The sequence below is a fragment of the Amblyomma mixtum genome, chromosome 3 (genome assembly GCF_055824585.1).
Source record: "Amblyomma mixtum isolate Tamu chromosome 3, ASM5582458v1, whole genome shotgun sequence".
NCBI lineage: Eukaryota > Metazoa > Arthropoda > Arachnida > Ixodida > Ixodidae > Amblyomma > Amblyomma mixtum.
Window position 1 is genome coordinate 136,307,010 of NC_143014.1, and position 26,567 is coordinate 136,333,576.

Here is a 26,567-nt window from a genome sequence, read left to right on the forward strand (position 1 = left end):
AGGTTGTGTGCCCGTCATTGGCGTCGCCGCGGGAAGAGTGAGTGACCGCTTAGGCAGAGGGCCGACGTGAGCTGAAAGCTCCCAAGAGGGTAATAGTGAAATAAGATCACTTTGCTGACAATAACGGCTCACAGCACCGCGGGCAGCGAGGGAGGTTTAAATACCGCGTTAAAAATGTCTGTATTATCACCCCAGCATACAAAAATGAGATTCCGCAATGTTTAACAAAAAACGAGCAACAGTTGGCGGCGAAGTGGTGGGGAAAAGAAAGACAACCTTCGAAGTTCTCTCTGTTTTTATCACTAAGCAATGTGATCAGTGAAAGTGGATGATGAACCAAAGGTGACTCTCTCGATGATTGCTGAAACTCACTCCTCCTTTCTTAACAGATCAATCTGTACTATATAGGTTTCAAAGAAGAGGAAGCTAAAGCCTCCTACTGACAACGTCTTGTAAGCAGCTTCAATCGACTGCGCTTGAACTCGGGGCACTCTAGTATACCAGCGCATCGGGTGCTTAGCAAAGACGGCTCCGAATCCTCCCGGTCGAGATCGGTGCATATCCCAGAAGTGAGAGTCAGTCAGTCAGCTATAAAGACTCCACAAGGGCGCTACTTGACGCTGGTTATAGCAGTCGCCGCCGATGCTCGGATCGGCGGTGACTTCTGGAATTTCGTATAACGTTCGTGACGGTATGGAATGTCACATCGAGGTACTGCAGTCCAGATGAAATTACCGCACTTTTAGTATCTGAGTTCTAAATAGGCCTGCAGCTGCAAAAAGCTGTGCGAGGAGTAAGAACGAAGGATGAAAGAAAGAAATAAAGAACGAAAGATACGGAGAAAGGAAGAAAACGTACCTAAAGGGAAACAGCAGCGCAGTCGGTTTCAATTTGCGGTAACTGAGGCTTCGCACGTGCTCTTGCGTTCTTCACATTCGCGGCCCTCACGCTCAGCTTACCAATCTCTGATGGGCTCGGCGGGGTCAGCGGCGAACAGCGACTTTTAATTTCTGGCTACACACGCATCTTTTTACGAAATTCTGACACAATCTGATGAAGCTCGCCACCAATGAGTGTCAGGACGGGAGCGCCTCGCAGCAATCCTGTCACGTACACATATTAGGGTTTTATAGCTGAAATAGGCTTTTTCGTGACAGGCCGTTGAGTAATAACCGCGAAAATGCCTCATTTCAAACTCGGGGAGGCTCTTGCTCCGTTGTATTTAACCGCTCTTGCCCCAAGACTGAGATCTCATAATCAGGGGTCCGAGCTAAGCTCCCTGCAGGCCTCTCCCAGTGGTCGCCAATTACCACTGCACTGGGTCAGCAGCGGTCACCTTGAATGCTACACGCTAGAGCAAGCAGTACTGCAGTGACACTAGGGAGGGAAGCAACAGCAGCCAAGCTTCTCGTATCGGAGGCTAGTAATCCGTCGCCGCACTGCAAGCACCGATGACTAACAACGCGTCCGTGGCTCAGAATTCCGAAGTGTGACGTGCGGCCCGTCCCGAGGGAAAACCTCGCGCGGGGACTGTGGGCCCACACTTTCTCGGGCCAATGTCGGCGCGGTGCAGTCGCGACCACCGACGTGGGTGGGAGAGGCACGTTCGCGCTGTTACGCCAAGGGCTCAGTAACGTGGGAGACGCCGCGACTCCGGAAGTTGCTTCCGGTGTCTCCTCCTTCACGGGCTTCCGGCGGTCGCGGCGTTCCGCGAACGTGCCGCGAGGTGTCCTCGCGGCGCGCCTTCTCTCCTGCGGGTGTCGGTTGGCGGCACCTCGGCTAGCTCCCGCCGGGCGCCCCCGAATGCTCGCGCCGCGTTGCGTGCCCTCCTCGGGGCCCACACGCGACGGCCGCTGAACAAAGCCAGCCAGCCGGCCGGAAATGCGAGCCCGCGGCCGAAGGGAAACAAAAGAGGCGCGGTCACGAAACGCGGTTGACTTGAGAAGTTGAATACTTGCGCCCACTGCGCGGATGGCCTTTAACGAGGTGCTGTAAGGGTCGGTCAGGCTGCCCTGTGACACGTTGAACACACAACCACGCACGAACGGATAGAATGCTAGGGGGCACTAAATTTTACGAGTGTACCCCAGCGTTTGATGGTTGGACCTCTGTACAGAGCGTCCGGTTACTGGGCGCGCCGACTGAGAAGTGTTTTAACGGGCATCAAAGGAAGTTCTGAGGATTGACTGTGGGCATGGGTATATTTAGAACCCTCCCTCTTTCCACTCTCACGTCTTTGAGTGATGAATTTTTTCAAGCAAACTCCCAATTTCTTCTCTCTCTCTCTCTCTCTCTCCCTCTCTTTTTTTTTTTTCAGCGAGAGAAGCTAGATTCAGAGAGAGAAACAAGATTATATAACATCACGCCACCAATGCCCCTTTAAAAGATTAAGCGAAATCACATTAGCCTTTACAATTAGGCGGTACCCCGGATCGCGATCAAAACTTAACGAAATTGCACCGAAACTTAATGGCATGGCGAGTGAGAACGGAGAGTATACACGACAATGTTGGACCAGCGACGGAGCAAAGTAGGCCTTAAACGGCAACGAAACCCAGCCGAATGGTCACTCCTGAAGTTAACAAAAGAGCAACTATAGCCGGGTACAACTCAAGAACGCAGCGGCTATTCCCCGTCAAAGGATCCCTTGCCAGCCACTGGCTTCGGCCGATTCTCACGACCCTGCTAGTGTGACAAAGCAGGGAGTGGTAGATGAAAGGGGATAATCCCTTCCCTCTATGGTCGGGGATGGACCCCTCTCCATTGCGGCGCTGCTCCTTGCATTCGCACGCTAGCAGGGTCATGAAAATCGGCCGACGGCACTGGCTGGAAGGAGGTCCTATGACGGGGAAAACCCACCGCGTTCTTGAGTTGTACCCGGCTATAGCTTGCCTTCACATCACTAATGCATGCGCAACAGCAGACACTGTTTGACTCTTGACATCGCTACAAGCTAAGCTGTCGGAAATAGAAGGTCAAGAAGGCACCTCCCTGGTATACACTGCCGGCTCAGCGGAGAGCCGTTTAATGGGCGGGCTCATACGAGTGGCGCCTGCGCCTAAGCTGCACAAGACATCCACGAGACTGCGTAGCTTGGAAAAATCGACGCCAGTGCAACCTTTCGCGCGCCTGAACTCTTATTCGCCGTGCGGTCACAGGTACGCTTTCTCTTCATTCGGCAAGAGCCTGCCCGCTTCTTGAACTGCGCTCGAAGACAGCTGGACACTTCATATTGATGGCAGCCTCCCCAGATCAAAGCCTGCCACTCATACGCCATACCCGGCGCCCACGATTCTGCTACGCGATAATGGGTAAGCCATAAGCATTGAAGTCCAATGCCAACGAGGTGAGTAAGGGAAAAGCGATTGGCAGCGAAAAGGGCGGCCAGTCTCCGTTTTCGCTGCCGAAAAACCTTCCCTCAAGCACTCCGCTGTCCTCGCTCAGGTTGCGACTGCAAAGCGCCTTCTTTACTGAAACGCATGTTGAAGAGCGCGATAAGGCGACCACGAGAGCAGACGTGCTCGCGACGCATCTGTCGCGTCCTTCGCTTGGGTCTTGTCGAATCCATCTACCATTTCTCGGTGCCAGTACTGCGTTTCGCCTGATGCGCCGACCAGACCCATGTAATACTTGCGACCTCCCACCGACGCAGCTTAGTTTTACTCATGCTAATGCGTCTAGTGTCCGACTGCAGCGCGCTTTTCGTTTAGCCAGAATATTGCTCGTTTTCTTGGGCCTGTAAACGAGAGCTCTCTGAAAGCCTGCACGTAATACACTAAGTGGTCTAGTATGTGCATGCCTTTGGTCTAGTATGTCTTTGGTCTAGTATGTGCATAGTGCACTGAAACAGTGACACAAAAGGAGGGGGATTGCACGAGAGCGGTCTTGTCTTGTTACTTTTGGCTCGTTCGTCGTGCCTGCACCTAATTTTGTGTAGTATGATTGTATCGGTAAGGGAATTCAAATGAACAACAACAAAAAAAAACCGCTGAAGTTAACCAGAAAGCGAACCAGAGCACTCAGCTCGTACAAAAGAACAGCAAATAATGGCAACATCCGAGAAAGGTTTTTCAGCTTTCAGTATTAATGCAGTGTTGCATGTACCGTGCAGTGCGGCTTTTTGTCCGCATTTTGAAAGCATAGCATACACATGAGCCTTCGCCGCGTCTAACAGTTTTCTGCGTATATTGTCGGGGTTACTTTGCATGCATAAGGGAATACCCGACTCTACGAACAAGCAAACGCGACTCTGCGCCGTGAACGTTTCCAAACGCGCATAGTGATTCGAACGACTTGTTTTTTTTTGTTTGTTTTTCCTTTTCGTTTCTCCGCGCTAACTCCCAGGAATGCTCACTTCGAAGGCACTGCGCAATAGCTGCTACCTTCCCAACGCAAGGTCGCCGCACGGGCAGGAGCGTGGCGGCAGAAAACTTAACAGAGAGGCGCAGAAAGTAGGCCGACGAGAAGGCGCGACAGAGTCTTGACAACCGAGAAAGCGACCCTGAGGAGTGGGAGCGGCTGCAAAAGTGTTTAAAAGGATAGTTTCGACAAGTTTCGCGGGCAGGGCGCCGTCATTATTGGCAGGGAACGCGGCTCTCTCCCTCGGTGCCTTGTCGGCGTCTGAAACCTGAACGCACCGCCGGGCAATAAATGCGACGGGCCATGCATCTTTCAAAGGAGTCGCTGGCGAACCCCTCCCCTCCCGCGGCCCTCGCCCTCTCGACCACCGTGGACCCACTGCTACCGACAATAAACCGACAAGCGTGAGCAGAGCCACGGGGGAGAGGAGGGCGCGCACGAAGGCGCCCTCCCCGCCGCGGCGACCTTCCAAGGCCGTAGACGAGAGGCCTGCACCCAAGTTTGCCAGCGCTCCAAGGAACGCCGGTCGAACTGGCCGAAAGCAAACGCGCGCGAGCAGCGGTAAAAAGCCGGGCCGCGAAGGAACGCCGACTGCTGAGCGGAGACGTACGACCCCGAACGTAAGGTGCGCGAATAAAGAAAACAAAAACTAACGCACGTGTTCCAGTTCACGCAGCGGACAACAAGAGGTCCGTAAGCATCCGCAAGTCATCTGCAAGAAATTTTCCTTTGGTCTTGTACGTGCCACAAGGCTCTCCCCCTCCTCCATGCATTAAATAAAACACACTCTAATACCTCCAAACAGCAGTGTACAACATGTCCATGAATGTTCTGAAACATCCGTAGACATGTTGCATGGGCCACCATTTGGTAATCAAGCAGGAAAGCACATGCAAAACTAAGGAAGTACATCACTTGTTGCAATTTGCAGCTGGATTGCCAGTAATTCAATAAAGAACAAAAAGTAAAGCTCAGCATCCTTCAAACGGCGCGCGGCGACAGCCGAGGACAGAGGTTTTGTTTTGAGCCTGTCAATCATGCGGCACTGCGTGCATTCGCCTTCTCGGGTGCTCACGCGTCGAGCTGACGCGACTAAAAACTTCGCACGATCGGGGCGCCCTCGCTCCAATTAACGAACCTGACCTGAGCGTGCTGCGGATTAGTGCGGTGGTTTCACTGGACACTTGCTTACCGATTGGAACGAACTTGGATGATGTGACAGGAGGGATCACACAAGTCAAAGTCCCAAGTTCTGGTAGTATCCCACAACCTGATGAATGTTCGTTGCACACAAAGTTCTGTTCTGGGCACACACACACACACCCACACAACACAAACTGACCACTAACGCGAGACGGCAAAATAAAGTTGCGACACTGAAGCAGCGCGCGTGCCTAAACTTGACAAGGATAGACCGCGTCGAGTCACGTATACAGGCGTAGTAACCCCACAGAATGGCTCGCCGGAGACGCGTGAACCGTTCCGGTAGGAATCGCGGCACGGTCGGAGACTGGTCGCCGACCGGAGCAACGGGGCCAGAAAAATCGGCGTCCTCGCGAGCGCCGCTTCCCTGCACAGCAGCCGCCGATCTCACGCCGCGCGCGATCGCACGTGGCACATCGCGACAGCTGCACCGTCACGCACGTTGCGCCGCTGCTACAACAAACGGCCAGGCGGCAGGCGTGCACACGGCCGAGGAGTCGCAGCGAAGAACTTAGTGACGGATCAGCCGCGGCGGCGGCGCGACGAGGAGTCAAGTCGCGGCCAGTAGAGCGCGCCCAGCAGCCGACAGCGGCGGCGTTGACAAGGGGTGTGCAAAGCAGCGACCGCAGATAGGCGCCGTGAAGCGAGCACTAGGACGCGCACCGCTTCTGCCATTGCCGACGCGATGGCCCCGCACCCTCTCCCGATCCGGCGGGCGAGGGACCATAGGCGAGGGGCAGTGACGTCGATGCTTGGCGGGCCGAGGGGAAGAAGTCACCGGCGGGGAAGGGAGCGCGCCGAAAGGAGGAGTCACAACCAGCCGCGCACGGGGGAGCCGTAAACCGAGAGAGGAGCCGGTGGAGAAGAGATCGCACCGGCGAGGAAACAAGAGCACAAGAGGAGCAAAAAGAGAGATGTACTTTACCACTCCCCACGTTATCGAGGAGTAAAGGTGGAGGAGGCGCCCCGCGCGGCATGGTTGGTGTGGCGAGGCGTGGACTTGGCTGGGAGGGAGAAAGGTGCGTGCGAGTCTGAGTTTGGAATAAAGAAAACAAGGGAGCGAAAAAAGAAGCCCTGACGGCCAGGAAGGGGAAGACGTGGCGCCATCTGTTGGCGAACGAGGGAAGTTTCGCCAGCAAGACGCGGCAGCGGTGGTGGTTAATTGACTCGGAGGGCGCTACGGTTCGGTTTGTGTTTGATCGCGCTGTCTCGCGTGTGTGTGCGTGCGTTTCGGGACGGCCCTGTGGACGAGAAGGGGAGGTTTGCGTGTCCGTGTGTTGCCGGGGGGAGTGGCTTTCTATTGATCGGGCGCTCTCATCTCGCTTTCGTGCCAAAAAGTCGCTGTTGAGTGGCCGCTAAAACACGAGTTCCGTACGCCGTGCGAGGGGCCAGCTTTTATTGCGCGCTGATCCCCGTCGCGCACCGTGCGGCGTGGGAGCGCGTGCCAGTTGAGGGCGCGGGATACTTTAAACCGCCAACGGCGGCTCACCGTGATCTCTGTAAACGGCGCGGTTCCGAGTGATTTCATTACCCCGGTATCCGATACTTTTACTCTGTGGTGCCGATATGATGTGGCAGCCGTGAATCTTTTAGTAAGGCGTGGAAAAACAATTACTAGATAGAGCGTCGTTCTTGCACCTCCTCCCCCCCCCCCCCCCCCCACCCCCTCTGATGATTATGAAAGTGACTTACTGCTTCACTTATTCCTTCCAACATAGTTCGTGTTAACAAAAAACACGGCAGGGATCCAAAGGCACGGTTGCGAGCTACTGCGGGCTGCTACCCTGCAGCTGCGGTTTGTCGCGTACGGAAGTTGAGACGAGCAATTAGTTTGATGTATATGGCAAAATAGGCAATAAAAAACCCGTAAATCTGGTCACCCGCATGCCTCTAAGAACAAGCAGAAGTGCGTTAACGCAGTAAACTGGCGTTATTTTTACGTACGGCCTTTCAAAGACACTAGCGACTCCTGTTTGTCAACCCAGGGGCATCACCGGGCAGAGCGGCACGCACCATGATCCGTCAATTATCATCACTCTTGAATTTACGGAAATAAGAAGAACGTGAAAAGAGGTGTGAGATATCCGAGAGGAGAGCAGTAAGCGCAGAAGTGTGAAAAAAGCGGCGAAACCGCAACAAAAGAATAGAAAGCAGCAGTGTCAAGGCAGCGCGTCTAATGCAAAAGAGGCGCAACCAGAGCCGCCAAGGCGCCATTGATCGCGAGGCGTGCGAGGAATACGCATTCGGAGCGATCGAAGTCATACTTAACCTACCTTAATTAATTAATCGGTCGCTCCCCATTGGCTACTCGTCAGGAACGAGAGAAAGCAAGTGGCAGCGAAAAAACGGGCACGAAGACCCACTTAGCGGTCAGCACACGCAGCCAATGGAAGCGCCACGGGCAAAGTGGGCCATGCGCCGGAAAGGGCCGAGCCGAGAGCAGCGCGCGCTGATAGAGAAATCGATGCAGCGTCCACCGATACTGGCGCGCGCGCGGTGGCTCGCGCCGACTCCCCCCCCCCCCCCCCCCCCCCCAACACCACGGCAACTTTCGCCCGGCGACGAGTTTTGATTCCGGCTAAAGAAAGGCGCAAAACCCGCGGCGGGAGGCGCTTTCGGGCGCGGGAGGGGGAAGCTGCGGCTGCTTCGTGTCACGTGGGGCTCCAGTCATTTCATTTGGCCGTTCCGCTCGTCTGGCCGAACGAAGGCGTAAACGGACTCATCTAGTGGGGAATGCTGGAGGCAACGTTTCTCTGCCTCTTTGAGCATTCCGTTTGGCAAAATGCTTCAAATTATCTTATGGTTACCCTGAAGCACACCATATAGGACCTGGATAAAAAAAAATAAGGTGGCCTTAACGAAGTCCAAGTGCTGAAAAAAAAAATGACGATCGATTTGCCAAATCCGAATTAGATGTGGTATTGCTTGTGGCCATTGTTTTTGCATTGTTTATCGTCCACGACACCTAGGTCACGTGACCTTGTGACGTCATCATGCCAAGTATATATAGCCTTCTACAAAGTAGGCTTCAGGCAAACAAACAACGGCTGAATGAGGGGAATGGCCACTGAGTGCTAGCGCGCTAAAGAAAGGAAGGGGTCGAAATGACGAAACATATTCACTCACTCACTCACTCACTCACTCACTCACTCACTCACTCACTCACTCACTCACTCACTCACTCACTCACTCACTCACTCACTCACTCACTCACTCACTCACTCACTCACTCACTCACTCACTCACTCACTCACTCACTCACTCACTCACTCCGAGACAAGATGTGGCCGGTGTGTTGCTCCAGTGACGACCAATGGCGCTGGGTGATCCTTTTGACAGCGTTTTGTTTTCAGTTTAACAGTTTACAAAATGAAGGCAAAAAATTAGATTAGTTTATTCTCGCGTTTCACCCAAACGTTATAATTTGTGAGGACTGTGTGAGATTGCAGGTCTTATTTTACACAAACACAAAAGTACAAACAATAAACGAGGCGGCTTTTATCGGAAAGGAAACCAATTTCAGTATGGACTTGGAAAAAAAGGAAAGGAACAAGAGAGCAACGCGGCGACACATGCATGGAAAAAACACACGGGGGAACAGAACAAAATTCAGGAAAAAAAGAAAGTCAAACAGGAAAGTCACACTACTTGTCTCTCAAACAAGCGTCCAGGGGGAAGGACTGGCTGGGTGTCGGGCAGTCAAGGAGTCTCTTGGCGTTCCAGTGTCGATGCACTGTCGCCGGCGTTTCTCCGTTGGCCTTCAACGCTACCGCAGCGTCAGCGTCCGTGGGCTCCCGGCACGGTTCCCAGGTCTGGTATCCCGGAAAGGTCACGTAGGCGCCAGAGGCGGCCTGTGTGGAGCAGCTGACGGGTGGTCGGAGAAGAGTGGCGCCTGGGCCTGGTGGTTGAGGCTCTCGACGATGGATGTCCAGGTCTGGTGGCCCGGACGTCTGCGGCTGAGGCCCAAGCCCGGAACTCGGGGAGCCAGCAGAACTCGTCCACGTCCGTCGCCCACCGCGCTCTTCTCTTCTCTGCCACGTAATCCTCTTCTACCTGTCCCGGCGTTCCCCTCCGCACGCGCTCCTCGTGCTTTGTCTTCTCCTCACGAACGACGCTGGGTGGCGCTATCTCCTTACATAATTCCAGTGCCCTTTGTTGGCTGTGAAAGACTACCGGGCTGTTTTTTTCGTTACATCAGCGATCGCTGCTCAATCCAGAAAGACGGTTTCCATCGATGCTCCGCGCATAGAAAACAAGTTGTTGATGCCCGAACTGTTTCGAGAAACCTAAGTTCAATAGCTGGGCGTTGAGGATGGATGCCTGAATTCTGAATCACAATAGGCGCATCAAAGAGGCACTTTAAACGATACTACTCATGGCAGTTGACGTTCGGGCGCCGTAATAATGTTCGTAATATATGTGAACGCCAGCTCTTCCCTGCCGACGGAGATCCTTCGTCAGAGGCCAAGTCAGAGCAATCCGAGCCGCACGCATGAGGAGGACGAGCTGTCGCGCGGTGCGTGAAGACAATATACTCAGGTGTTCGACCCGAAGGAACCAAGACCGCCTTTCCTTAACTATCCGCCCTTTGTAACGGAGAGTGCAAGCAAACGTCTCTGAATGGTTCATTTACCCTACTGCTGCTGCTGCTTTTTCACTACAGTTTCACCATCAGAGTCACCACAATAATGGAATGCTGGCGCTGTCCCGTTGGTGGAATGGCGCAGTGAGGAACATTCTTCGTGACTATTTCGGCTGGTTAGTTAGCCTGCATGAGCTTTTTCAAGGGCAAGTCCATGCAGCGAGCCTATTTCCGACTCTCTTAGGAAAAACGGTATCACCGTGTGTTGGCTGGGCGGCATTGCGACCACTGATGCGCCACTGTGGCTACTATAAGAGGTCGCGACCTCATCATCGTGAAAAGGGCGCCATCCTTTCCCAATTCCGCAGTGTTCACAGCGCGTTATATAGCAGAATCACTATTCCGCACACACTTCCCGAGTCCTCGTTTCCAGCCCGACAGTCCGTGTCCGTGGCTACGACTCGGGACCCCCGACATTTGCCATTTTCTCTGCCAGCCGAGTTTACCAGCGTAACGGCAGGCTGTGCCGCGAGGCCGTACCGAATAACTACTAAAATCCGCAGCAAAGAGTTCTCATATACCAGGTGTCCCAGCCGTCTGAAACCAAATGAGGGTTGTTTAGAGTCGCGTGACCTAGTCTGCAATATTTTTTTCGTTCTTCAAGGTTGACTAATTAGTTAAGCTTAATTAACTAACTTTTTTAATTATTGACTTGAGGAACAAAGTGTCAATGGAAAAGTTGTAGATCGCTTTGAGCAACAGCTTACTGAGACATTTGCAGCAAAGTGATATTTACGTAAAGTAGTTTTTTTACCGTCCTTTAACCATAACCCGCTCAATAAGAAAAAGCTTCCACATGACAACTGTGCCACTTCAACGTCCCAAGACGCGTCTTAAAGAATGAAGTCCATTTTTTCTGAAGTCTTCTCCTCGATAAGACTTTGGGTGCACATTGGGGCAGAGAAGTGAACGAGCAGCTGGTCACGTGACAACTTTCTTTTAAGGCCAATAAATGAAGCTACGTAAATCGTAACTTGACGGAAACAGCACTACTAGCGGTTTCTCGAAGTGATCTAAAACTTTTGCATTGACACTTTCTTCCTGAAGTCAATAATTAAAAAGTTAGCTAATTAAACTTAACTAATTAAGTAACTTCGAAGAGCGAAAAAAATACTCAAGACTAGGCCACGCGACTATGAACAAGCCTGAGTTGGTTTCACTGGACTAGGACACTTCGCCTTTTTAAAAAGTTTGGTTACATTAGCTGGGACACCCGGTATATGGAGTAACACCCACTCCTAACATCCAGCTAACATATCAGCACGCTGTCGCTGCGTCAACCTGCATAAGCAAGTACGAGTTAGGCTACACCAAGGGGATGGACTTTTCGGTTTTTATTCCTTGAAAATTCGACGCACTTTTTTCGGTTTTCATTCCAGGACGCTACTTTCTTTTCTTTCTTTTTTTTACGGCGAATGTTCTTTTCGGCGAAATACTGACCTTTTTCGGAGACTTAATGTAGCAATTCTGTGTGGCCAAAAGTAAAAGTAAGTCTACCTCGGTGTTTTTGTCATCCTGAACAATTTATTTACCAGTAATTAATGTGCAAATGGCAGTACTTGTAAAAAATTACTACCCTCATTAAAAGAGTAACTCAAGTTGAATGAGGTAGCCGGCAGACAAAAATGGAAGTGAAAGTTGACTTATAAGAACTAGGTTGTCATGTTATCGTTGGGTTGTCACGGTTGCGCTCATCGCGAGGGCGGGGTATCACGTAGTTTGCGTGTTGATGGCAGCGATAGAACTGCCGCTCAGTTGACGCGGTAGCCAAAACATACGTCTTCGCGACATCCATTCGCGGTTTCGTGTCAATGCCCTACATGTATCTGATTAACCTAATCAACCGACTATCTGCTCTAAACAGGTGATGATAGTGAAGAAACAGTGCTTAGCTAAAAGACGGCGAGCAGACGATGCTTCCCGGTGTGCAGAGGCGTGTAAGCTAGCTGAGCAATTAGTTATTGCAACTATAAGTGAGTTTAACTCGCATTCAGCAGCCAGCTATAGCTATGCCTTACAAGCCAAAAATGTTGACCTTTTTCGGTTAGGGCCGAATTACGAAAAGTGAATTCTGCGTACTATTTTTTTCGGCTTAAATCTAAAATAGCCACTCCCAGCTACATCTCAGCGCTGGTAGTGCTCTCGAACCCCGAGCCTTAAACTAGGAACCTTTTTTTTTTTCAGTTTTTAAATACGGGCTGCACAAAGCGCTTACACAAAACTTTTCGTCCGAAGCCACATGTAGCCAGATTACTGTAATTAAACAAACATTCGCAATAATTATCCTTTTTATTGCAAGCTTATATGATACCTTAAGGAGTGCCCTTCTGGACGTTAGCTCACATTCATGTGCTTATACAGTCCCGTGAGATAAAAAGATAACGTTTAGCAGAGAATTCATGAGATGTAACGTGGACTGCAGATGTGCGCCAAGCGCATTGAAAATTCTAGTCATACCAGATTGTTTCACAAAAATAAAAATTCTTGGCAGCAGCCTAGTATACACCTGGAATGTTTGTATTCCTGCATGAGTAAAAGAAATATTTTGTTAGGACTAATTAACCAGCTTTCGAACCACTCGAGATGCACGAACGTTTTCTTCCCCTTGCAATACTATGAGAAACGCTGAAAACTTTAAATTCCGAAAGGGTATCTTTATTAAGACCGTTCTTCACGCACTGAATCAGCCGTGCGAGGCTCCGGGGCCATTGCTTCCAAGCGCGAGATTCTCGAAGAAGGCGCAAATGCCTCAGCCATAATTTCGCATTCGAGCACGTTGTCCTATTGTGTTCTACTTTTTTTTCCCCTCACACTCTGAACAAAGCTACTGTGAATACCAGTGCTCCAGTCTTGCGACCCTCTACAATTTATGAGCTTTTAGAGCTGAGCTCTTAGGCGCCAGTTTCTGCGTTTCGCAGCGTAGCCGTTGTCCGTTGTAGCCAGCAGTGGACACCGAAAGCTGCTGCACAGGCGATTCGAGGCTGCAGGCAACGCTACCCGTGCAGCAGCTAAGCAAGCCCCTTGTTTTCTGCAGATCGCTACCTGGCACATGCGCATCTACATCTACATGGTCATCCTGAACGAAGCACGGATCCTGGCACCACAGCAGCGCCCTTCTACGGCAGGCCTGATGATATAAGCCGTCGCGGGAATCACCGAGCCATCATTGCTGCACAGGCGATTCGAGGCTGCAGGCAACGCTACCCGTGCAGCAGCTAAGCAAGCCCCTTGTTTTCTGCAGATCGCTACCTGGCACATGCGCATCTACATCTACATGGTCATCCTGAACGAAGCACGGATCCTGGCACCACAGCAGCGCCCTTCTACGGCAGGCCTGATGATATAAGCCGTCGCGGGAATCACCGAGCCATCATTGCTGCACAGGCGATTCGAGGCTGCAGGCAACGCTACCCGTGCAGCAGCTAAGCAAGCCCCTTGTTTTCTGCAGATCGCTACCTGGCACATGCGCATCTACATCTACATGGTCATCCTGAACGAAGCACGGATCCTGGCACCACAGCAGCGCCCTTCTACGGCAGGCCTGATGATATAAGCCGTCGCGGGAATCACCGAGCCATCATTGCTGCACAGGCGATTCGAGGCTGCAGGCAACGCTACCCGTGCAGCAGCTAAGCAAGCCCCTTGTTTTCTGCAGGTACAGTGTGACTGTCATATCTTTTTCGCGAAAAACAGCCCTCGAATCGTTTGTGCAGAATGACTGTTGCGTCTCTTGCAAAAGAACTTGAGGAATTCAAGCAAATGTTTGAAAAAAGAATGACAGAAATGCTTCAAGCCATCAACGATTCAAAAACAGAACTAGCTCAGCGTTCGAAAAGCGAATTTGACGCATTAAAAGCTGAGATTGAAAGTTTCAGGTCAAGCATGACTTTTATGAATCAAACATTTGAAGAACTAAAAACCGCGCGAGCTGACATCGACGCCCAGTGCAAAACGCTTGCTGATAGCAACAAGCAGCTTGCTGATAGCAACAAGCAGCTCGCTCACCGTGTGGCTGAGCTAGAGCAGTATTCCCGTCTTAACAATCTTGAGATAAAAGGCATCCCACTGACACAAGGTGAGGACTGCATCCAGATAATGCAGAAAGTGGGCGACGAGATCAGCTGTGCTGTTGGGACTGAGGATTTTGAAGTAGTGCATCGGGTTCCTACACGTTCTGACGAGAAGAATCTGATAGCACGTTTTCGTTCCCGCGAAAAGCGAAATGAGTTCTTCGCTAAGGCTCGGAAGACGCGGCTGACAACGAAAAGTCTTGGTTACTCGGCCCTGCATGAAAATGTTGTGTATGTAAATGAACACCTCACACCATCTAACAAAAGGCTGTTTGGAGCGGCGCTGAAACTAAAAAAAGAAAAAAAATGGATGTTCCTTTGGACAAACAATTGTGTCATCAGAGCCCGTCAGTCAACAGAGAGCACTGTGTTCAGGATAACATCCGAGAAGGATTTGCAGGTTTTTTCTGAAACTTCAACCGCATCAGCCGTCTAGTGAATGCATTATTTTTCAACTTCAGATTTGACAAATAAACTAGGCGGAAACAATCTTACTTCGGCTGTACATTTTAATGTCCGGAGCCTAAGGAAACATTTCGATGAGGTTGCTACCTTCCTACAGTTAACAAACCATCACTTTTCAATCATCTGTTTTTCGGAAACTTGGCTTCACCCAGAAGACGAAAAACTGTTCTGCTTACAAGGTTACAATGCTGAATTTCTCCATCGCAGTAGCAGTCCCCACGGGGGCGTTGCCATGTACGTTTCATCCTCCCTCTCATACAATAGGCGGGATGATTTAAGCATTAACGTGAATAAGTGTGAGTCCTTGTGGCTGGAAATTGAAAATTTTTTGCCTCAGTACAACAAAAAGAAAATAATTGTGGGCACTGTCTATCGCTCCCCTTCCTGTTCAACTGTTGACTTTTGCGACTCTTTCTCTGCTACGCTTGAAAAAATATCTATCGAAAACAGGAACGCGCTAATATTGGGTGACTTCAATATTAATTTACTTGATGGTACATGCCCAGGTTATGAAGAGTTCATTAACTGCTTTAGTGGATTTGGCTTTGAGTCTCTTGTAAACATACCGACCCGATGCGTGCCGCATAATCCATATACTTTGTTGGACACTATTCTATCTAATGTTGAGCTTTCGCCGAATGTTGGAGTCGCAGAGGTCAACATCACTGACCACTATCCGGTGTTTTTTTACTTTAGCTCCCTTCATGACTACAAAACTAATTATGTTCAGACGAAACTAGATATGCAGGCTTACAGTGATGAATTAACACGGGCAGATTTCTCAGCAATTTTTTCAAGCTCAGACGCTGAACAGGCCACTGATATGTTCTCAAGTCTCATAACAGCTGCAGTTACATCCTGTACAAGACATATAACGACCAAAAGGTATCGCGCACCTCGCTGTCCCTGGGTTTCCCCACATATACTGGAATCATTGAGGAAGAAAGAGAACTTATATAGAAAAACAAAACGACAACCATTTAATACGCGTCTTTTACATCGCTACAAGATTCTATCTGAACAAATAAACCAGTCTCTTAAAAATGCAAAAAAAACGTTTTTTGAAGCCAAGCTTATCGAAAGCAGTAGTAATGCGAAAAGAAAGTGGGAACTGATTAATCAATTCATAAACACGAGACCTAGTCAACAATCTATTAAGACTATCGAGAAAGATGATTCAGCTCTGCGCGACCCCTTACCAATAGCCAATGCGTTTTGTGAATATTTTTCATCCTCTGAAACAGTTCAAAGCGTTGAAGTTCCTGTTCTATCACGTCAGCCACAGTCCTTCTTTCTAAGAGCATGCACGCCTCAGGAAGTTTTAGGTGTAATAAGCAACCTAAATAACACAGGTGCTGGATTAGACAATATACATTCTTCCCATATTAAAAGTGTCAAGCACCTAATTTGCGAGCCTCTTTGTCACGTTATCAATGTCATCTTTGAAACAGGAGTTTTCCCTACTCAATTAAAACGGGCTAAGATAGTTCCAATATTTAAGAAAGGCGACCGATCACAAATGCAGAATTACCGCCCTATTTCTATACTTCCCTTCTTAAGCAAGGTTGTAGAAAAGCTACTAGAAATACAAATACATTCCTATTACGCCAAATTTAATATCTTGTCTCCTTTTCAATTCGGTTTTAGACGTGGTTATTCAACGGAAAGTGCCCTATTATATTTTTCTGACTGGATCAAAACACAACTTGACAGCGGTATGATAGCCGGCGCTGTCTTCATAGACTATACCAAAGCCTTCGATAATATTAATCACTGCATTCTTTTTTCTAAACTCGAAAGCTATGGTATTACAGGCCCGGCGTTGACCCTGATCAAAAGTTATTTATCCGACAGGTACCAGAGCGTGTGCATTGAAGGTATATTGTCATCTCCTAGACTAATTAATAAAGGAGTGCCCCAAGGTTCAATTCTAGGTCCCCTCCTTTTTCTAACCTATATTAATGACCTTCAGACTTACTTAAATACAACCCAATGTCTCTTGTACGCTGACGACACAACCATCATGGCAACTGGTAACACGTCTTCTGAATTAACTACAAATCTTGACTCGTTGCTGCTATCTTTAGAGAACTGGAGTCACGCTAACTGTATTAAAATTAATCCGTCTAAAACCAGTTTTGTGGTATTTCACGCCCCTCAAAGAAAAATTACTTCACAATTATCAATAACTATCAACAATGTTTCAATACCGCAAACACATTCTGCTACATTTCTAGGTGTGATAGTTGACTCGAACCTGAAGTTTAATCATCATTAATAAAATTCGTTTCGGAATAAGGGCTCTCATCAGAACAAGGCCGTTCTTTAGCTTAGATACGTTGCTTTCAATCTATTACGCATTCATACACTCCCATATTAATTACTGTATCACTTCATGGGGTAGCACATACAGAATTCATCTTTCTATACTCATTTCTATGCAAAAACAAGCACTTAGAATCATCACTTCCTCTTCTTTTACCCAGCCGTCTGCACCTTTGTTCCATTCACTACATGTCCTGCCCCTTGAACATCTTCACAAATTTCAGGTCCTGGTTTTTCTTTTCAAAGTCATCAATAAGTACATATGTGTTAATTTCGTCCCTGAAAATATATTTACAAATAATAACATCACGCGTTTTGCTTTGTCGAACAATTTATTGTTGCCAAAAGTACGGACTAATTATGGAAAGCAAACTACATCGTTCTTTGCCATCTCCACTTGGAATAATTTGCTCCCTTCACTGAAAACCCCAATGTCATTGTACAAATTCAAAAAAATGTTAAAACACCACTTGTTTGAATCCTTAGATGTTTAATAACGTTTTTGTGTTTGCAATCACTATGTAACATTCATTTGCTGTACACTTCTTTCTTTTTTGTCGCTTTATTTGCCTTCCTTTTTTTTTTTTTACCTCGAATTGTTGTGCATGCGTCGGTTTATGTATTCTGTTCATGTATCCATAGGAGGCCCTATTTGCAGTCTCGACTTTTGGGCCTCCTGATGTATATACCCCATAAACCATGTACTGTAAATATGAAATAAACTTGATTTGATTTAAAAAAAAAAATCGAGCGGGAGCTTGGAAAGGAGAAAGTAAAAGCGCAACCTCCTCCCCACCTTAGCAACCGGCGCGCCAGTGGGGGGCCCAGCTGTGCATAGCAATCGTGACATCACACAGTAGCGGTAGAACGAGCGCGCGCTCGTCGGCGGTGGCCGTTACACCGCCGCTCCTTCGCCAGACGTCTCGTCGCAGAAGAGTGAGGGAGACGTATGGCTCCGAAGCGGCCCATTGATTCCGCGCCAAACGGTTCGGGGAAGCGGCAGTGGGTTGACCACAAGGCTTTCGCCAGGCACACTTTATAATTTCCAAAGTGTCTTCGTTATTTGTTTTAGGAAAGGAAATGCGCAGTATCCGTCTCCCACAGCTGTGAAACCAGTAGAGCGGGGGCTTGGAAAGCAGAGGGTAAAATTTGTAAATTGGTTTTTGAGGAAAGCAAATGTGCATGATCTGTCTCACACATTTCGGTGGACACCTGAACCAGAGGGAAGGCGCATAACTGCCCTCTTGGAACAATGGAAACCTCAATCGCGCTTTAAGCTCGTGGCGGTAGTGACAGATGTGCGCTGCATGCTTTGGCATTGACTACGTACTGCCAGAAACGCTGCCACCTGCCAGTGCGGCAGGGTGGGTGGGGACTTTAATGTAGATATAAAGACAAGCGGGAATTTCTTACCACTTATGCGGGAGAACATCCCGTTCCTCTCGCTCGTAACGGCGCCCACATCTGTGGCAACCTCGCGAAATACTTGCGCAGACCTCGTCTTTGAGAACCAGGCATTCATGCAGCAAGTCAAGCATATCAACTATTTCTCCGTCCACAAAGCTTCCTTCATGACAGTCAAGAACAGTCAGTGGAGTGTTTCTTGAAGAAGGAATATGTGTGAAAAATAACAAGTCCGTAATTGTACATTTGCTCGATTGCTCGAATCATTTGCCTCAATCTATCGAAAAGTTAAAACAGCTGATGAGCTGCGCACAAATTTCGCATTAGGAAGTAACGTAATCGTCGGCAATTTTTTATCAATTGCTTTTTTCATGTAGTAGTTTAATGCAATATATCTAGTATGATAGAGAGCGAGCTGCACAGCGAAGTAGGACATCAGGATGTATTGTCCAAGAGTTTGGTGCGGGGGAGGGGGGAGGGGGAGTGATGCTCGGGGAGGTGGTGGTGATGATTGGGGCCACCGCACTGTGCAGTTTACCCTAGTGACGTCACTCTCCGAGCTTGAAGTAGTGTTATAGTAATGTGCAATAATCGTGGTGCTTAACTCTTTAAGTTGATAATTTTTAAAAATAGGTTCTTTGAGTTAAAATTTAGAAAAGCGTTTTCTTCGCTACGGTATTGTCACCGGTGGTGGTCACCATAAACAACTTTGACGTGTTAATTGCGAATTTAGTCAACTAATATGTATTAAATGTGTAATTATCAAGTTCATTAACTAAAAGCTAATAAGTGGGTGACGAGTGTCTACCAGCGTGCGCCACCCGGCGGTGAGCGTGTCACGCGCCCTTTTTCATAGCAGGCGCTGCCATCGCATCCAGTCCGGCCGTGGAGCAGGGCGGGAAGAGAGCACGCAGCAGGCTCACCCCCGAGTATTTCGTTCAGGTAGTCATGATGCATGCATGCACTGCTCTATTCCTGGGTTTCGGTTCGGAGCGTGAAATATGTCGATATTGTTTTCTCTGCAGATACGACGAGAATGGTGCTTTCGAAAATCTAAAAAGTGGAATAGCTATCAGCAATGGCGAGCTACAAATCTCAGTTTAAATGAAAAGTCTAGCTGTAATAGTTAAAAAGTTATTAGATCTTAAATGATTAACTTGATAAGTGGTAACTTACCGATGGAAGCATAGTTCCAGTAGACATAGGTTAAATGTCGTAATTATGCAGCACCCGCAAATACTCCCATCGGTATACAACCAACTATCCTGAACGCAAGCTATAGTTCAAGTGGTAAATTAGTTGATTAACATAATAAGGCTAACAGCCTAACAAAGAAAGACATCTACCTCTTCCCAAGGATCGACGGTACCCCCGAATGATCATGTCACGCCGTCATAGTCGTTCTCGTCGTTGGACCTCAAGATGGAGTACTGGTTGATCGAAGTTGACGAGAGAGACCGAGAGAAGACGACAGTTAACGAAGACTCATCCTGGTCACGGCACCAGTTAAAAAGTCGGAATGGCCGGTTCGTCTACGATCTTACGTGGTTAACAGTTCGAAGGGCACTTCACGCCTTCGTCCACTCGTCCGGCGACACGTTGCCGGTTGGGGCAGCAACTCCAAACTTCTTGAGAAGCAAAAAACTGATTTATTGAAGACTGGAGCAAAATACAAGGACTTAGAGAAAAGGCGGCTAAAAAAAGGCTGTTAAAAAAGGGCTTTAGAAAAGCGGCCGAGACTGAGACTCGGCGCGCTCCTACCGCTCTTTGTCGCAGCGGGTTTTAATACCTTTGATATTTGGGCGGAACTTTATCAAATCTGTTCTCGCCCAATATCGACCAATACCGCGGCAAATGTCACTGTACATACAAGTGGGCGGAGCCCAGTGCTCGCCAGAGCCCGACTCTGGCGGACCGCGCACTTTTCCTGAAACATTCGCACTTTCCGAGGCGCCAGCAAAGTCGACTCCACCGCTTAACGCGACAGTCGGGTGGTTTCAGAAGGCGCCGACCTTATTGTCCCCCACCCCCACTTGACAGCTCATCTCTCTTCAATGGGAGACGGTCGCCGACCCTTGCTCCCTGTTTCCCGCGGCCTTGGGCAGCGTCAGAGGCGCGCGACCCGCTGTCACCATTCCTAACCCCTCCCGACTTCAGACGGACACGGTAGGGGGGGGGGGGGGGGGGATTAGCTACTGGCGCCGTAGTCTTCTGCCTTAACAACGACCGTCATCACGCCGGGCAGATTAATTGAGTTCAATGTAATGCCATTTGAGCTTTGCACTGTACCAGCAATGTTTCAAAGATTAATGGACACAGTGCTACCACGTCTGAAGTGGCAGGCCTGTCTCATGTATCTAGACGACGTTCGTGATGAGCTTTGACGAACACCTAAAGAGGCTAAAGGCAGTACCGGACACTATCATGTTTTCTGGACTTACCCTTAAGCCTGAGAAGTGCCATTTCGCCTACCAGGAGCTGCTGTTCCTCATACACATCTTCAGCACGAACGGCGTCTGCCCTGACACACAGACGACAGCCGCTGTTGCCCAGTTCGCGCCGCTTGACGACAAGAAAGCCGTACGCAGATTTCTGAGACTGTATGCTCATTACAGACGGTTTGTCAAGAACTTCCACCAATTACCGGTCCTCTGGCCCAACAGACAAAGACAGACGTGCCATTCTAATGGGAAGCGCCGCAAACGGAAGCCTTCAAGGACCCTCAACGTCGTTATATTTCCCCCTGGTCGTAGGTCACTTTGATGAAAATGCCGGGACTTAAATTCATGCCGCGCAAGCAGCGTGGGCCTAGGCGCCGTCCACGTTCAGAAAAGCGACAGGCTGGAGAAAGTAATTGCGTATTCTTACCCGCCATCATCTGGGCGACATCGAAATTCCTCCTCTACCCGTACAGGCGGGCGTTCAAGGTTGTCAGCGATCACTACGCACTGTGCTGGCTTGCCAGTCTGAAGGACCCCCTCCGGGCGTCTGGCTCGGTGAAGCCTGCACCTCCATTAGTTTGACGTCTGTGCCGCCTACAAATCCGGACGCAAGCACACGGATGGAGATTGACTGTCGCGAGTCCCTGTCGACAACCCACTGGGAAAGGATGATAAGGGGGCCTTTTTGCGAACGATAAGCACCAGCGACTTCGAACAGCACCAACGCTCAGACTCTGAGCTGCAGCGCCTCTTCGGGTACCTGGGAGGCGAGTCTTCTCTACTCCCTTAGCGTCCAAGCGTGGATAACGCGAAATCGTTATGCATATGGCTCATGTATAAGACCATGTATATGGCTTTTACCAGCAGCAGTGGTCCAAAAAATCCCAGTTGACGTCATCGTGTTATCAACACCGCCAAACGGAGTAAACGAGACCTGCAGGGTTTCTGCAGCCAAATAGATCTCCAAGCAACCTTTCCAGCAAATCGGCATGGATCTCCTTGGCCCCTTCCCTGCAGCGACATCTGGTAACAATTGGATAATAATACCAACCGACCAATTTACCTACTATGCCGAAGCGAAAGCCCTGCCCCGTGATAGTGCTGCAGAAGTTGCTAAGCTCTTCGTTGAAAGCAACCGCCTTCAGTCCGCTGACATCACGGACACAGGAACTGCTTTGCTGCCGAGCTCCCAAGCAATCCTGCTGTAGAGAGAGAAACGAGCCACCTGGAGACGACTGCGTACCACACACAAACTAATCGGATAGTAGAACGCTTAAACAAAAACATCGCCGACATGCTCGCCATGTATGTCGACGCCGCACACATGACCTGAAATGCCATTCTTCCCTGCGACGTCTTCGCCTTCAACTCAGCAGTGCACGAGGCCACCCAGACGACGGCATTTAGTCTGGGCGGGAGGCTACGACCACGCTCGACGTCATGCTGCCAAATGTGATCGACGAAAGCAATCTGGACGTCGTCGCCTGCCTTTAGCGCGCAGAAGAATCCCGACGACGTGATCGGCTGGGGATCGGAGACCAGCAGCGTAGTTAGGGATGCCAGACGCTATAACGTACGAAGACGGGACGCGAAATGCTGACTAGGTGATGAGCCTGGGTATGTACGCCGATTCGACGTCGCCGACTGAGTGAAAAACTTTTGCGCCGATATTTTGGGTCGTACAAGATCGTTCATCAACTTGGACGACTTGACTACGAAGCGGCCCCCATGGAGCAACAGTATCGCAGCGCGTCACACCCAGGAGTGGTGCATGTCGTGTGCCTGTCTTTCCGCACCATGGGCATGCGGGCCTGCATGTAGTGGGGTGTATCTTATTTAAGATAAATAAGCATTGACATATGCTAATTTGTAGCTGTCTCCAACTTACAGATTGCTGTCTAGTTAGTTGGCTATGGAGCGGGGGATAGACCCTCCTTAATCCCCTAAGGTGCTCCAGTATATCGCCGTACGTCTGGGTAACTGGCTCGAATCCCTACGCATCAGCCGTCGCTCGGTTAGTAGATGTTCTCGAGCGATAACGTCCTCTGCGTGGTTCCCGGCCAGGCCTGCGTGTCCCAGTGCCCGCATGATGGAATGTTTTTCTTGTCTTGAGCAGCCTTGGCTTAGAACGCAAATAGCTTTCTTGCCTGTTCTGCCTCTCAGGAAATTCCGACAGGCTGTCTGCGAGTCCGAGATGATTGCGAGGGATTCTCCTCTTGTGTTGCTTTCGGCTACTGCGAAAGCAGTCGCAGTCGCCTGTACATCAGTGGATGTACAATCCCTTACGGTGACGCTGGCTAACTCCTTGTGAACGTAGTCGATAGCCGCTGCCACCGTGGCTCTGTGGCTTGGGTAGCTGGCTGCGTCTACGAAGCCGTGTTATTTCTTGCCAACGATGCGCATTTATAACGTCTGAGCCCTTGCTTTCCGCCTGCCTCGGTGCAGTTGTGGGTGCCCAAACCACACCACATGGGGATGCCAACACAACCCAGCAGTGTCAGTCATACACAATGATACGCCGGAGCAGTGGGAGTCAGCGGTGTTTAGCTAGGAGCCCGGATATCAGCTTTCACTGGTCGAATGGGCCCGAGCTACCGCAGCCTCCGCAGGAGTCCTATACTCCACCCAAGAAGACTCTCAACAGTCTAGGAGGAGTGAATAAACGTTTTGTCTCTCTCTCGCGCTCCTGGAACCCCATCACGCGCGCTAATGGACGCTGTACTTTTTGAATTTTTAGTTTTAGTTTTGTTCTCTTATTACGCTCGCTGATGTACAGTAGTCTTTCCACTTGCATGTTTAGTTTGGCAATCTTCAGTTCTCCTTTTAAACATCGGGTCGATGCTTCTTTAAGAGGGGACTAATGCCTGGAATGTTTGTTGATATGTTCAAAACTGACGGCACGCACCTTTATCACTTTGAAACTCGAGATGCGACCAGGTTTCTCTCGAATGATCGCAGCCATGCTCAACTGATTCCACGTTGTTCGAGATTGTGGTGGTTGCTGCTTTGAGCACCGTGTTTCGAAAGTGCTTTCTCAGCTTTGAATTGAGCGTGGCCGATAGCGGCAGAGATTCTGTTCTTCGATGACGGCCGAGCACACTTGTTGCTGTCGTCGAGTTGTTCAATTCTTTGTGGGCGCAAGTCAGCTCAATGCAGATTTCATTTCAGTGATGTATCAGCCTGCTCGTCTGTTCACGGCATTGTCACCACCGCGTGAAAATATGAACATCAATATGAAAGAATTTCTAACAAACAGCCAGTGTGCGGCTGGACAGCTTTTGGCGTGCGCAATGGATGCGTATTTCAGCAATGTAGCGAAGCATGGAGGAAAGCCTGTAATTGCTGATTACTGCATGCCAACAAAGAATCTGTCCGATTCCGTTTCGCTCCTGTCAACTACACCAATGAGAATTAATTAAATAGTTGCTGCTCCTGAAAAAGGTGCAGCCGTCGCTGACGCTTTTCGCGATGGCTGTACGATTAGTAGAGGGGCCAGCTTTGCATTCTTTTGTTATTTGAAGTTTGAAAAGTTTATTCGGCCATATTTACAATATGCCCCCGGGGAGAGGCAAAAGGAGGCAGACAAAGTATGCCTCCTGACGAGGCCAACACTCTGGCTAACACATCAGGACACAGGTGACTGAACGGCAAATCACATATGCAATAAAAGAAACCACTATGCAAGAAAAGAACAGCATATTTAGGGTAGCATGCCTAATCACAAAGAGAAACAAAGAAAGACACTCCTAAAATCTTAAAAAACAGAAACATGACACCGTTACACACGAACTCTCTAACCAGAAAAATGCAGCACAACTAATCATACCAAATTGAAAATCTTTTGCAAAATTGACAAGAGACACTGGAGTACAAATATGCAAGAAAGATAAAAATCCACAACACTGATAAAACAACAAAACACAGCAAAAACAGTGCCAACCCACTCAAATGAACACAAAATTACGAAACAGGAAAGAGCAACTTCAATTTCTTTTTAGAGGCAATAGAACTCGTAGCTTCTTGAGCTATGTCCACTAAAGACAGGTGAGCATTACATAAAGCTGCAATTTGATTATTTACACTTTGCGTTCCATAATTTGTTCTGGATCTTGTGGTAGATAGAGAAACCGTGAGCAGTTCGTATTTAATGTTTCTAGAAAGACACATATTTCGGAAAGAAGTGAAATACTCCTTAATTTTATGAAAAATGTGAATCGCTAAACTAAAGTTATAGGAGTTAAGGAAACTGCGTGCATAAAAAGTTTTGAAGAGATTTGTTTCACCGGTTGTACTTGGACATAAGGCACGTAAGCATCTTTTCTGGAGAGAAAATAATTTATGTGAATCAGTTTTACTGCAGGTACCCTATACTAGATTGCAATATACTAGGTGGCAATGAACAAGAGCAAAATGTAATTGTTTTTTAACCTGTTGCTGCAGAAGGTGTCTAATTCGATAAATCACACATAACGATCGGGCCATTTTCAATCTGACGTTATTCACGTGATATCGGTCCACCCAAGATCACTGCGGAAGTACACACCTAGAAAGCGAACGCTATGCACTCCTTCAATTCTTAATTTATTAAACTGAAGTGAGATGTGGTGATCTACTGGCTTATATTTTGCGGGGAAAAGCATGAATTTCGTTTTGTTAACATTCAATTCAAGTTGATTAACAGAGAGCCAGATCATTAACTCTTTCAGCCAGACATTCGACTGCTGTTCAAGTGTTTGTAGATTAGTGCCTGAAAAAAACACATTTGTGTCATCGGCATACAGCACAACATTAGTAGTTAGAGAAATGTTAACAATGTCATTGATATATACAATGAACAAAAGGGGTCCAAGAATAGAACCTTGGGGGACGCCAAAGTTTACTTAACTAAAGTCAGATTTTTTGTCATGTATTTTTGTGTATTGCCTCCGTGCATTTAAAGAACTCTCAAATAGTGTATTGGCAATTCCGTGAATTCCGTATATCTCTAATTTTTTAAGTAATATTGAATGCTTAACCGAATCAAAAGCCTTGCAAAAATCTAGAAATATTCTAGCAGTGTAAAGCCTATTTTCAAAATTCTGAATGAAACAATTTTTTATGTCCAATAGTGCTGTTTGGGTTGATTTACCTTGGTGAAAGCCATACTGCTGTTCGCAAATTAAATTTTTAGCTTGAAGGAAGCTATTTACTCGCTTAAAAAGTATACGCTGAGCTACTTTCCAAAACAGTGGCAGCACTGAAATGGGGCGATAATTACTCGGGTCATTTTTTTTTTCCATTTGAAGAGCACTGTAACGCGCGCAACTTTTAGTTTGTCAGGAAAAATTCCTGCGAGCAACATTCCTGTGAGCCACCGCTAATCTCTGAAGTGAGGGACAGGTACTTGAGGTGCACACCACCCACACCCCTCCCCGAGTACAAGGGCGCAGAGAATCCTCTTCTAGATGGGCCCATCACCATCGGAGAGGTTAGGGCGGAGTTGAACATACTCAGAACTAAAACGGCCGCAGGTCCAGACAGAATCAACAATCGCATGCTAAGGAATTTGGATGATGCATCAATTAGAAACCTAACAGCGTACATGCAGGAATGTTGGGACAAGGGTCGAATCCCACCTGCGTGGAAAGAGGCCAACCTAGTCCTTATTCCAAAACCAGG

The 26,567-nt window shown here is 48.7% G+C and overlaps 1 protein-coding gene across 3 annotated transcripts in view; it reads right to left on the bottom strand.

Annotated features, from left to right (window-relative positions):
- The window catches only part of tna (Zinc finger MIZ domain-containing protein tonalli), a 273,408-nt gene extending 267,144 nt beyond the window's left edge, over positions 1-6,264 (bottom strand). For 2 of the 3 annotated variants that reach the window (XM_089581282.1, XM_089581280.1), the window contains exon 1: positions 5,552-6,264. The gene's annotated coding sequence lies outside the window, so the exon portion shown is untranslated. Of the gene's footprint in view, positions 1-5,017; positions 5,072-5,551 lie in introns of all 3 variants that reach the window. The other variant, XM_089581281.1, reaches the window with a different exon arrangement.
- Between the last annotated feature and the right edge of the window lie 20,303 nt (positions 6,265-26,567).